Source organism: Manis pentadactyla, chromosome 11 (assembly GCF_030020395.1).
Source record: "Manis pentadactyla isolate mManPen7 chromosome 11, mManPen7.hap1, whole genome shotgun sequence".
Classification (NCBI taxonomy): domain Eukaryota; kingdom Metazoa; phylum Chordata; class Mammalia; order Pholidota; family Manidae; genus Manis; species Manis pentadactyla.
The window spans coordinates 65193725-65205887 of NC_080029.1; positions in this window are offsets into that span (position 1 = coordinate 65193725).

A 12163-nucleotide genomic window follows, 5' to 3' on the forward strand; every position below is an offset into this window, starting at 1 on the left:
CTGCTGACTCAAGAACTCTGTATTAAGTGCCTATTCTGTGAAAGTTACTCTTCCTAGTTTTCTATTCCATCTTCATATTTTAATATTCCCTTTTGATTCCTTGCTTGAAACATCTCCCATGAACACTGAAGAGCCAGAAATATTTTCTTTTGTTCTTTACAGATGTATAGGCTTTCCGAGAAAGAAACTTAGTTTTTCCGTTTCTGGTTTTGGAAGATTTCCAGCTAAAATTGTTTTCATTCAGATGACAGCTCTGTTTTCTTTCACAGTACTTATCACCTTTTAATTTACTATGTAATTTACTTATTTATTATGTTATTGTCTTGTATCCTTCCCCTAGAATGTAAGCACAATGAAGACAGGGACTTTTGTATGTTTTTAATCCGTGGAATGTATTCCCAGCACCTCAAATAGTACCTGGCACATAATAAGGGCTCCATAAATACTTAGTGAATAAACTTTCTCTCTTACCTTAGTGTTTTAATGGTTATTCATTTCCTACATCTTTGGCAGGAAGGGCTCACTGGGATTTTGGCACAATCTTTCTCTCATTGTCGTCTTATAAGTTTAGGCTAAGAGTTTTAGAAACACTTGGTCACAGTGTCATTTCATATTGCTAATTATTTGAATTAGTCATTGACCATTCTCAGTCTGAAAATTGAACAAAGAGGAATTCTTCCCTTTGGTATCCTGGAACTGTAGAAGTAATGTAAAAATAGCTTCACATAGGACAGACTATCTTTGTTCTTCAGAACAATTTGGAAAAACTTCAGTAAGAGAGAAAGAAAGAAGGTTGTTTAATAGGAACTTTCTATTCAGTAAAACTGTACCTGAGTTTTTCCCGTGATCACTAATGTCTTGAGAACGCTAGTGACAATATTCTGAAGGAGTATCATGCCATTTCAATAGTTTGCCTTGTCTTTCATTTTAATCAATATTTTGACGTGCCAGAAGATGTGATCTCTTAGACCTTGCTTTATTCCTTCCAGACAAAGGTCCTACAAACTAATAAACTGCATATCAGATCAATTTTTAATGCACTGCTTTTTTTCATGGCTGATTTTGGTCCTGGAAGATTAACCTGGAAAATATAACTATAATAGTGTCTGCTTTTTGCTCCCCTCCTGGACAGCCCACTTAGGGGTGCACTTAGCTCTGCTGAAGAAACATTATTTGGCAAATAATCTGATCAATTTCCTTTCTATTCCTGGCAATGAAATGTTAAGAACCTACCTCAGTGTTACATCACCTAGATAGTGCCAAGTCCTTAGCAGGAGATTAAACTTTGAACCAAAGATCCAATTTCATGGAAACAAGAAGTCTTAACTAAATGCATTAAATAGATTTTTAGGAGAGTAGTTAATACCAATTAAATGTCAGGCTGTCTGAAGCATGAATTATCCATTCAGACATGAATTTGTTTTTCTTCTTTAAAAAGAACTCAGGTTTTTTAGAGGCTGGTTCATCCTAATTTATTTGGGCCATTCAGTCTTGAAAGTTCCTGTGTTTTAGACAGCAGTGATGGAAAATGCTGTGCTGGTCGGCATTTTGTATCAAATAAGAATGTGGACATGTCAGGTACTGTTATATTTGATCAACTGAGAACAAGCACAAGGGATGTTCTTGGTAATGTTATTTAAAATAATGCAAAATTGTCTTAGCTTCAGTCTTGAATCTTTCGAATGGCATGAAAAGAATACTGGTTAGTGAAGTGGTTAGAGACTATTGTCAAAACAGTGAAAATAAGTAGTTCTTCTCAAAATGAAGCTGGTTATAGATGAACCCTTGGGTAATACATACTGATTTATATTATTAACACCATCTACTTTCAGTCCCAAACTACTCCCATCCAAATTTTATTTTTAAATATGTTGCTGTCTCTCTGCTGATGGTTAGGTCTTTTGAGAGGCTGGATTAACCTTGGCCTTTCTTCTTTACATTTGCAAGGCCAGGGTCAGAGGTCAAAGAGGCATGATATAGAGCAATTGGTAAGATGACAAGGTACTCAGAGAACAGCTGTATGCCAGGTTTGTGCCTGTGCTACGTGCTCCCACATGTTTTTTCTTTGCAAACACTTCCGAGACAGCTCTTCCTCTTTACATACGAGGAAACATACTCAGAACAGCTGGCTTGTCAAAGGTCACATGGTGATGGAGTAGCACACACTTGAGATTCCCAGCTCCTCAGTATTTTGTGTCCCTCCTGCAGAGGAGATGTCAAACAATAAGAGCAGGAACAAGTGGAATTCGGAGCAGGGGAGTGTTAAATGCTTGCTGCTTGATATTTTTACATCATATTTTGGTTATCAACCAAGGCCTTATACCCAGCATCTAAAGGAATGTCAGTTATTCGATATAAACCACATGTGCAGAAAACACCAACTTCGTGGTTGAATTCTCCCTTGAATCTGCAGTGGGATCTTAGCAGCCTGCCTCACAGGACATCGGAGGAAGTTAAGGTATCTGCCCAGCCTTCGCCTTTTGGGCCAAGGCTGGACATGAGCTGCATAGCGAGGGGCATCACCCATTGAGCAGAATTAAGCAGGGGTCATCCGGAAGAGAAAACAGTCTGGGATTTCCTGGGTGCAGTTTGGGGGCCTCCCAGCAGGCCACATGTAGGCTGTGTGCAAATGGCTGCCCTTGTGTCCCTCTGTCATGCGCTGTGAGGGGAGGAAAGGAAACAGTTTTTTCTTTTTTTGATGCACCTGACTTACCAGTTTGGGCTTGAGGTGGAGCTGCCAGTGTAGTTCTGCTACTGACAATTCTCCATATGATAAATGGAAATAAAGGGAGGGGACGAGCGCAGCCCTGCCATTTTAGGGACTACTTCTATCACTAGAGTGACACTGAGTGGAGGTTTGTAAACATTTTTAATTCTTAAAGGCACTTGGGCAGTTTCCACCTAATCTTTTTAAGGTGGCTGATAGATGTCATTTTAACTTCTTTAGAACATGAAACTCTTTTGCTTTCTCAAATACTACAAAAGACTATTGAGTGTTGAAACAGCACCAGATTTCTTTCTCAAATCCTGTTTGTTTGACCTTTGATAACCTTAGCCCTTAGAAAAGTCAGCTTTTAGTTGCTGCTCATGATCTGAGTGCTGAGATTTTTCAGAAAATTTATAAAGACCATTTTGTGATTCTTTTTTTTAAAGTTAGAGAAATGTCTCAGAGAATGGCTGTTAGGTTTTAGTGTCACAATTTTGCATACAGATTTAAGAGCAGTTGTGGAATAAAATTCATTATTTTTGGAGCACATGAACGCTAGGCATTAAAAATTAATTGAACAAGTGGTCTTTGTTTTGTCCCTGTTTCTTGAGGGAAAATGGCACATTCCTTATGACGGATGGCTGGCAGAGATATACAGGTGGAAGGGGACTTGGGCCTGAGGAATGGAAGGGATATTTCATTTATCGTTCTGGAGCTTCTAGGGAGCTGGGATTAAGGAGAACGGTCTGGGGGTGGTGGGTCTGTTTGAGGAGAGATTTGGGAGCTGCCCCAGTTCGGTGGATCCCAGAGAGGCCGCGGGTGGCGTGGGGGCGTGGCGGTGTCTGGCGGCCAGGGGGCTGGCTGAGGCTGAAGGAAGCAGTAACCCAGCAGCCAGGCTGGGGCCTGAGTGTTTGCCAGCTCTGGGTTTTGAAAAATTCACTGGGGACAAGGTTACTTGACACAAAAATGCTGGGAAGTAGAAATATTCCAAGAACCTTCTCCATACACCTTTGTTTTTCTGGAAAGGTAATAAATGCACATGGAAACAAAGAAAGCAAACAATTTGAACAAGGTGCAGAGGGAGAAAACGTCTCTCTCCACCAGAAACAGTCCCTTAGCCAGTTTCCTGTGAGTCCCTCAAGGGGTATCGGCCTGTCCTGGAAAGTCAGCACCTCAAGAAAGGCCCTCCTCCTTCATGGCTGGGCTGGCACGTTTGCTTGGTCATTTCCTCCTATTTTTATGCTTATTCATCCTGTGGCCTGTGTTCTCCTTGACATGCCTATTTTTTTTCCCACCCTCTTGTGGGGAGAGATAACATTCTCAGGACCTAATTCTCATCTGATAAGTTTTATTTTTAACCAACCTCTACATCCTTTCCTCTTTGCTTCTTATTTTCACGAGCTCACACACTTCTGGGACTTTGCTGGCTCTCTCAGAAAGTGTGAGCAGAATGTCTGGTTACAATATATTGCACCAGGGATTTTCTGTCCTGGAGCAGCTGCTCCTGGTGCTGGGAACCTGCCTTAGCTTCCAAGGACAGGGAAACTTTCTCTTCTGCATAAAAAACGTGTTCCTGTTTTTAACTGGGGAATTCACTCTTACATCCAGTTCTGCCTCTGGGATGTTTGTGAATTTCCTTTGTCAGTAAATTTATGTTATCTTGATGAAGGAAAAGCACTTTAAAAAATAAGACAGCTGTGACTTGCAGTGATTAGCGGGGACTGTGTGTCCCTTCAGCAGTGGTCTTGCAGTCACTTAAGGCTTGCACGGTGTGACAAAGCCATGACTTGACGTGATGATTCTTGGACTGAGATGAATGAAAGCAGCCAGTGTCCACTCAGTTGAAGGGAAAGGTTTTTGTTCTGGTTTGTTTTGTTTGTTTTGTTCGTGTGGCCTCTGACTGAGGTTTCCCAGGCAAGAATGTTAGGAGTAAGCTGATCTCAGCTCCTTAAGTATATATTTATATATATATACACGCACATTCATTTTTTTCTTTTTAGCTTTTGACCTGCTACTGCCCCCTCCCCAAATACAACTAAATATGGTTATGACTGAAAATTTTCCAGCCAGTACTAGGGTGAAGAGGAAGTTTTTAACCTGGAGAAGGGGAATGGAGTTTGCCATGACTGGCTGCATTCCCCAGAGAGGGCTGTGCATGGGAATGCTGCTCGAGACTTGAACCTCATGGCCTCCAACTGCATTTTGCTCTCAGTGGACCAGTTGTCCCTCAAGTATCACTTAGCTTTGTCATGCATCATGTATATAGTCACCATGTATTTCCCAGAACACAGTAACAGGCACTTGGAAACAAAAGGTTAAAAAAGAAGAAAAGAAAAAAGATCTGTGCTATAGTGTCACAGGATGAAAGACTATCATCAAAGGATTTAAGACTACTACTGATAAAATGTAAGCACTTTATCATGGTGTAGCGGCCAGAGTAAAGAGAGGACACATACGCATTAGGATAACTGGAGAAGAGTTAAATAAAGGAACTCTTTACCAAGGTGGGGAGGGTCTAGGGAAACCACAGGAGCCGGTGCAGCGAGTGCAGGGGCTCTAACAGCAGGTGGAAGCACCCAGGCATGCAGGGGTGTGGGAAGGAAGAGGGACAGACACAGGCTGGGTGGAGAGGCCCCCCGGTGGGAGCTGGAACCTTTGCTGGAGGACCGCAGCTGGCCCAGGGGACCTGGAAGAGGGAGCCAGGGGAACAAACACCCCACCCTCCTGCTTTTCTCCCTCAGACCTGCAGGAACACACCTTTGGCTAAGCACATCCAGTCAACAGAGCCTATTAACAGGCTCCTGTGGTTCAGAGCAGGGACACAGGGGAGGAGAGTGCAGGGGTGGGAAAAAGGTCAACACAAATGGTCTCCAGAGTTCTGCAGGGTCCAGTGCCCCCCTACCCTTCACAGCCTCTTTTACTATTCTTTCCCTTGCTGGCTCTGTTCCTGCTACAACCAGCAGTTTTTTGTTCTTCAAACACGTCAGCTTGTTCCTGTCTCAGGGCCTTTGCACTTGTTGCCTCCACCTAAACTGTTCTTCCCCTACTGCTTTGTACGGATGATGATGGGTCATTTAGGCCTCAGCTCCTTAAAGAGGATTTCTACTCCTAATGTTTCTCCCATATCACCCTCCAATTATATTCTAGCTCAGTACTCGGTTTTATTTTTATGCTTAAGAGAGTAATGGAACAGTTTTGTTTTAAAAGTTCAATATTTGCTATATGCTGTAAGTTGTATTCTTTGCAACTATTTAAGCTTAAAATGACTAATTAAGATATCAGCTTAAAAATATGCAAGGGGTACCTATGTTTATGAATCTCATTTGGAGTTGTGCAAAAATGCTTGGACATCATTGGTAGAGCCTCAAGTGTTCAGTAGGGGTTGTTTGGAGGAGCGAGTGGCCCTCCTTCTCTACCGTGGAGGTGGTGACACTGTGCTTTCCCCATGGCCACCAGTACTATATTTCTTTATCTGCAGGAAACTACAAAACCTCCTCCGAGAGCTTCAGAGAGATGGCCATACACTGACTCATTCTAACTCACGTGGATACAGAGCAATCAAAATTTGAAATGACTAGTGTTACATAAGGATTTGTTTTGTATGCTGACCAAGGCGCTTCCCTTTGTCCTTCAGAGGGGTCCCCCTCTTCTTGCAGGCACCACGGAATGGGGAGTAAGGCTGGAGGAGCCAGATCAGGGTGGGAGCTGTCTGAAGACAGTATCACACTTGATAATTTATGCTAAGCTTTTGTGGCATGACCTCATTTAGGGAAGGGCATGAAGCCAGTCCTGACGGCCTTCCTCCAACTGCTGTGCTGACTTAAGCTGGCAGCCCATACACACACTGGCGCCTGGTGGGGCAGACCACCATTCTGACGAGGGAAGTCACACCATTGTTAGGAATTTTCATGATCACCTCTGTTTTTGAGGACAGACACATCAGTTTTGGTTTGGAGGCCAGGCTTTTGCTCCAAATTCTGTTACTAACTGGTGGGCTACCATGCACACCCTCTAGGTAATATTCTCATGGTGTTGGGATATAAGAGAAAACTTCGTGGACATCCACTAACAGGCCAAGAATAGCAGAGGCCCCACTGGAGAGGCGCTGGAAGCTGCAAGAACAGACAGGGACTGAGGAAGCTCTCTGGGCAGCCGTCTGTCTGCCTCACCTCTCTTCTGCCCCCAGTCTCTCAGCTAGAGTTTCTTTTAGACCATGGCACCCTAGCTGTGAGGCTTTCCTGCTATGTGACTCTCCAGTTATATGACATTTCAGCTGCTTTCAGGTTTCCGATTCCAAAGAAGGAAATATGATTTGAAAGTTCATCTTTTTGGGCCAGAGCAGAGTCTGGGCTGTTGCCCTGTGCTCAGCAGTGCCATGGAGGGGATGGGGTAGAAGCACATAGTTCCCTAATAGGGCTGTTTAGGCCTGTTTCCCTCAGAAGGCTGTGTGGTTACTTAAATAGGGGTAGGTTGCCTATTTGCCTCTTCATGTGTGCACGGCTGTGTGAATCAAATTTACCATTTGACATATGGGCTCTGAGAGCAGGAGACACAGGAGATCATTCCAGTTAGTTGAAAGCAGAGTTAGGAGGCCAGCTGAGGGGACTTGGAGGGGGCGCTGGGGGGCATCCTGCTGGGGCAGCAGAGGGATATCTTCTCATTTAATAACATGTCCCAAGGTGGGCTCTGCCTCAGACCTCACTCAGTGCATTGGTGTGGAGAAAATGGAAGTTCCTGTGGCCAGGATTCTCACCTGGCTCTGGTTGACTAGCTCACTGCACATCGGTGGGCAATACATGGCTGTTGACTCTATAAAAAGAGCTCCACCCAGTGCTCTGGGTGCAACACAGCGGCAGGGCTGTAAGGCTGCAGGAGAGCAGAGCAGAGGCTGGAGTGGTGGCAGCAATGAAGATGGAGGCCCAGAGGACAGCTGTGTGAGACAGCTGTGCAGGCAGAGAGGCCCAGAGGATGGCTGTGTGGGACAGTTGTGCAGGCAGAGAGGCCCAGAGGATGGCTGTGTGGACAGAGGGGCCCAGAAGCAGAGACTGACTTGCTGCATGAAGACTTGCTCTGAGTGAACGGGATTTTAGTGACTGACCTGCCACCTGGAAATAAAGTTGGGTATAACCCTTTCACCCCAAGAACGTTTTGCTGTCATTTTCTTTGGTCACATTGAATCCATAGCAGACTTGCCCGGGGCTGAAACCCATTGGCAAGACAATTGGTAAAATAGAACATGTGGTTGATAATGCCTGACCCTGGCTAAGCCCGTAGAGCTACACAAGTAGGCCCATGTCTCTAAAACCCTCAGTAGAGCATGGTGTACAAATGAAAGTTATATTATTTTGAAGTTTCATCCCAAGGAAAGTAATTACATCACAGTCCTTTCTTTCTCTATTTGGTTATGGCCAGCTGCTTCCTAAAAAAATTAAGGACTGTGCCTTTATCGTAGGTCCTAGTTGGTATTTTCCTCTAACCCTAGCCCTGTGTTTCTCCTGCTCCCATGAGTGTGTCTCAGAGGTAGAGATTATCATAAAACAGGTATTTCCAGGCTGCTTTAGCCATGCCCCACCATCTCCTGAAGGAGAGGCATTCGTGACATTTAACCACCTGGAGGAGCTGGACTCCTTCTCAGCTGCCGCTCCTTTTCTAAATAGCCACACTCGGCGTGGAGGCATCCTTAAAGGTCAACGGTCCTCCCTCCGAAGTCTGCCTTGTTCTGGGCTCTTCGCCAGTTGTGCCTTTTTATCAGGCCAGGCTGCTACTGTCACCACCCTTGAGCCTGATGAAGGGCCACTGCCCCCAGGTTGGGGAGTGTGGTGACAGAGCTGTCGCAGGCCCGGACCCCTGAGCTAGTCCTGCTGTAGCATTTGTGCACTTGGAAGAGATCCTGAGATAAGGGACCGGAACTCTAGCTACAAAGGTGAGACGCTTTCTTCTGCCATTCTCGGGCAAGTGATGCTGCTTTTATGGGTGATAAACCACACAAACGGCAGGGAATTCTGCAAGCAGCTAAGTACAACCACAGGGGTCCTGCGCCTGTGATTCCCTTAGATGCTGCCTGACTGAGCACCAGTTGCTTGGGGTCAGACATTGCATTTATCACCAGTACTTTATAGCAGCCTGGCAGATAGTAGGGAGGCAACAGGGTGTATTGGCAACACGTGGACTTCAGAGTCAGGCCAGGTTCTGAATTCCAGTTCAGCTGTTTCTGACTGTGTAGCCTTTATAAGGAATCTAACCTCAATGTGCCTGTTTCCTCCTCCGTAAACTTGCCTCCACTCCCTCTAATGTTTATATGATAAACCGCTTACAAAGCATTTCCTATTCCCATGAATCTGGGCTCTGTTAGCTTAAAGGCATTATTGCCCAAGGAGAAGTGCTTCCTTCAGGTCACAGTGATTTTTACTATTTAGATGTTGGGAAAGCCACTGGCCATTTGTGCTTCAGGAGTCACTCCCAAGTGAAGGGCAAAAATGTATGATGACAACACAGCCCAGGGTGGGCCGGAGTGACTGATGAAATTAGCAAAGGAGAGTGAGGGTCAGGGCGGCTCAGGGAGGATTCAGGGAAATAGTAGTGGCTGATTTCCAGGGCTTCCCCTGGAGTCTGTCCTTAGACAACCGTGCCTGAAATAAAGGTTAACTAACAGCTCTAGCGGCACTCCTCACACAGCACTGCCAGGGGCTCAACCCGCTAGGAATGAGGGGTTAGGGTACTGTGCCAGGTAGGAAGCCCCAGACAGCGGTAGAGCTGGTTGAAGGAAAAGGGGGTGTAATGGAGAATGAGTAAGTTAGTTGCCAACTTACAGCCTCTCAGCTCCAAATGCAGCCTTCATTGCCTTGGTGTTGGAACTATGCTCTGAACATTTGTCAGTGGCCACCTGGCACAATGCTAAACTGTGTAGAGGGTGCCGGAGGACCTCGCAGGAGGAAGGGCATCCTCCTGTTTTAAGGTGCTCCCATTCTGCTTGCCCCTACTTGCCAGTGGAATATGTAGGATACTGAGTGGGGCTTTCTCTCTAGCAGTTGTATTGTCTGTCCCTAGGCACGCAGCAGGAGGCTTCCTGATCACCAGCCTCGGTTACTTTGGACCAGCTCTGGCTTGGGCATTTAGAGCACTTCTCCAACACCCAGGGGGCTGCAGCCATGTCCTCTGGAAGATCTGAAACCCAGCTTGGGGAATGGACTGCCCTTCCATGCCTGTTTCTACCTTGGCCACTCTTCCTTAGCCCTAGGGCACTCTTTCTTTATTAGTTTAAACTCCCTGTATATAGTTTTTCATATTAACCTTCCCTGATCAAATTGCTATGTTGTTTCTGTCTGCTGCCTAGACCCTGACTGATAGAACTGGTACTGGGATTGGTCATGGGAGATAAATCATGTATGCGCCCACACACAAATGGTATTTTGGGATATGTCTAGGCTTAAGGGCAGTGCTCAGCAACTTGCCTATGGGGAATGGGATGCTGGCAGTCTGTGGCATGCCAAGGCATCACAGTGAATCAAGCTATTGCCTGTGGGTAATTGTGATGCAATGTCAGTGGAAGTGAATGTCCTAGAATTCCAAGGAACTGCTGGCTTTTGCTGTGATGGCAGTAATGAGGACTATAAGGACTGGGATGTGGGTGGATTGTCATGAGTGCACTCGAGTATGTATGGAGAGAAAATCACAAGCCTAAGTTCATGAACTCTCAGCTCAAGTCACTGTCTAACCACAGAATGTCAGAGAGCTTCTGTCATGACCTACATGAATTATTATTTCTTGTAGACATAGGGCTGATGCTGCTAAAAACCTGATAGAAAATTTGTGTGGGTTGTTGAATGATGGTTGTCAAATTTCTTATGTTAAACTTTAGGGCATTGACTGGGAAAGAATGGGATTCTGAAACTTGAACTGGAAATATCCAGTTAGATACTGATAAGAGAATCTTGAAAGGCCAAGTCACCCCAAGCTTCCCTTGTCATTGGAATGATTAGCCCTCCTTTGCTTGATAACCTTCTCTGGGGCAGAGGCCTTGAAAGGGGATGTTCATTCTCAAGACCCACCATCAGTTGTTGTCATTAGCACTAACTGGGGTCAATTCTTAGTATACTCTGACATAATATATGTGATATGTCAGGTATTACATAGGAATATGCTATGGCCTGGGAAGAAATAACTTTCATGCTAAACAAATTGGAAGATTTTATTAATGTATCAGGAGAAACCTGGATACTGCTATAGGCGTGGAGTCCAAGGGCATTAGATATACTGTGGTTATGGATTTGCCTCTTTCTCATATTTTTACAAGACTTTTTGCTTTTATGTACTTTGAATTTGTGGGAATAATGCACAACTGTTTGTGCTATTATGATTTTTGTGGGTTGTGACTTTTTAAAAGATCTGGATGCTAGGTGTGCTCCTTGGTACAGAGATGTAATTGCTTCAAGGCCCTTTCTCTGGAAAGAGCGAATAATCTCTAGTTTACACTGATGATGTCTCTAATTCCCTTCTAACACCACAGGGTTTTCCCCTCTTGCCTACATTTGATTTTTGTACCTTTCTTCTTCCACAACAAAAACCCAGGTTCCCCACAAAATATATTTGCTCAGTCCTGTGAAAATTCAGAATATTTCATAATTGCTTCATCAAACATCAACAACAAACTTACTAAGTCAAGTTTAAGATTTCTTTGCAGGTTTTTTTTTTTTTTTTTGCCTTAGACTAAACTGTGTTCCACTGAGGGTGTATTTACAGAGTACTGTGTTCAGAAATTATGGAGATTATTTTTTTTCCTTCTGTGTAATCAAGGTGATGTGTGGTTGGGTTCTTTTATTTCTGTTTGCATTCCATTTTAGTGTTTGCCCCATTATTGTTTCAAATCACTTTTTTGAATGCCCAAAACATTAATATGGTTCAAAAGTCAAAACTATATGAAAAGGTATACTTAGAAGTCTCATTCTCTTCCCTATCATAGATACCATCCCATAGATACCAACCCCTTCCACCTCCATAGGTCCCTAATTTTATTTCTCATTTATCCTGTTTTATTTTGCAAAAATAAATGTATGTATTCATATTTTTCCTTTCTTACACAAAACGTGACATATGACTTTTTGCATTTTGCATTTTCACTTAAAAATATATCCTAAGAACTGCCCTACATCACTTCATAGAGATTTTCCTCACTCTTTTGTACAAGTTTCAATTAAATTAAGTGTGGTGACTGTTTTACTTGGGCTTAAATATAGCATCTTACTCTGTGATCTGTACATATCCTGTTGCATTTTTCTTTTTTTGCATCTTTTAAATAAATTTTTTGTTTCCATTTTTCCTCTGCCCATTTAGACATTATATATTTTTTTCTATTCCTTTTAGATGTTATCCTAAAAATTACAACATATATCAAAGTCTAAAGTTAATTGATCATTTTACCCTCTTTCTGGAAAATGCAATAACTTTTCTGCACTTAAA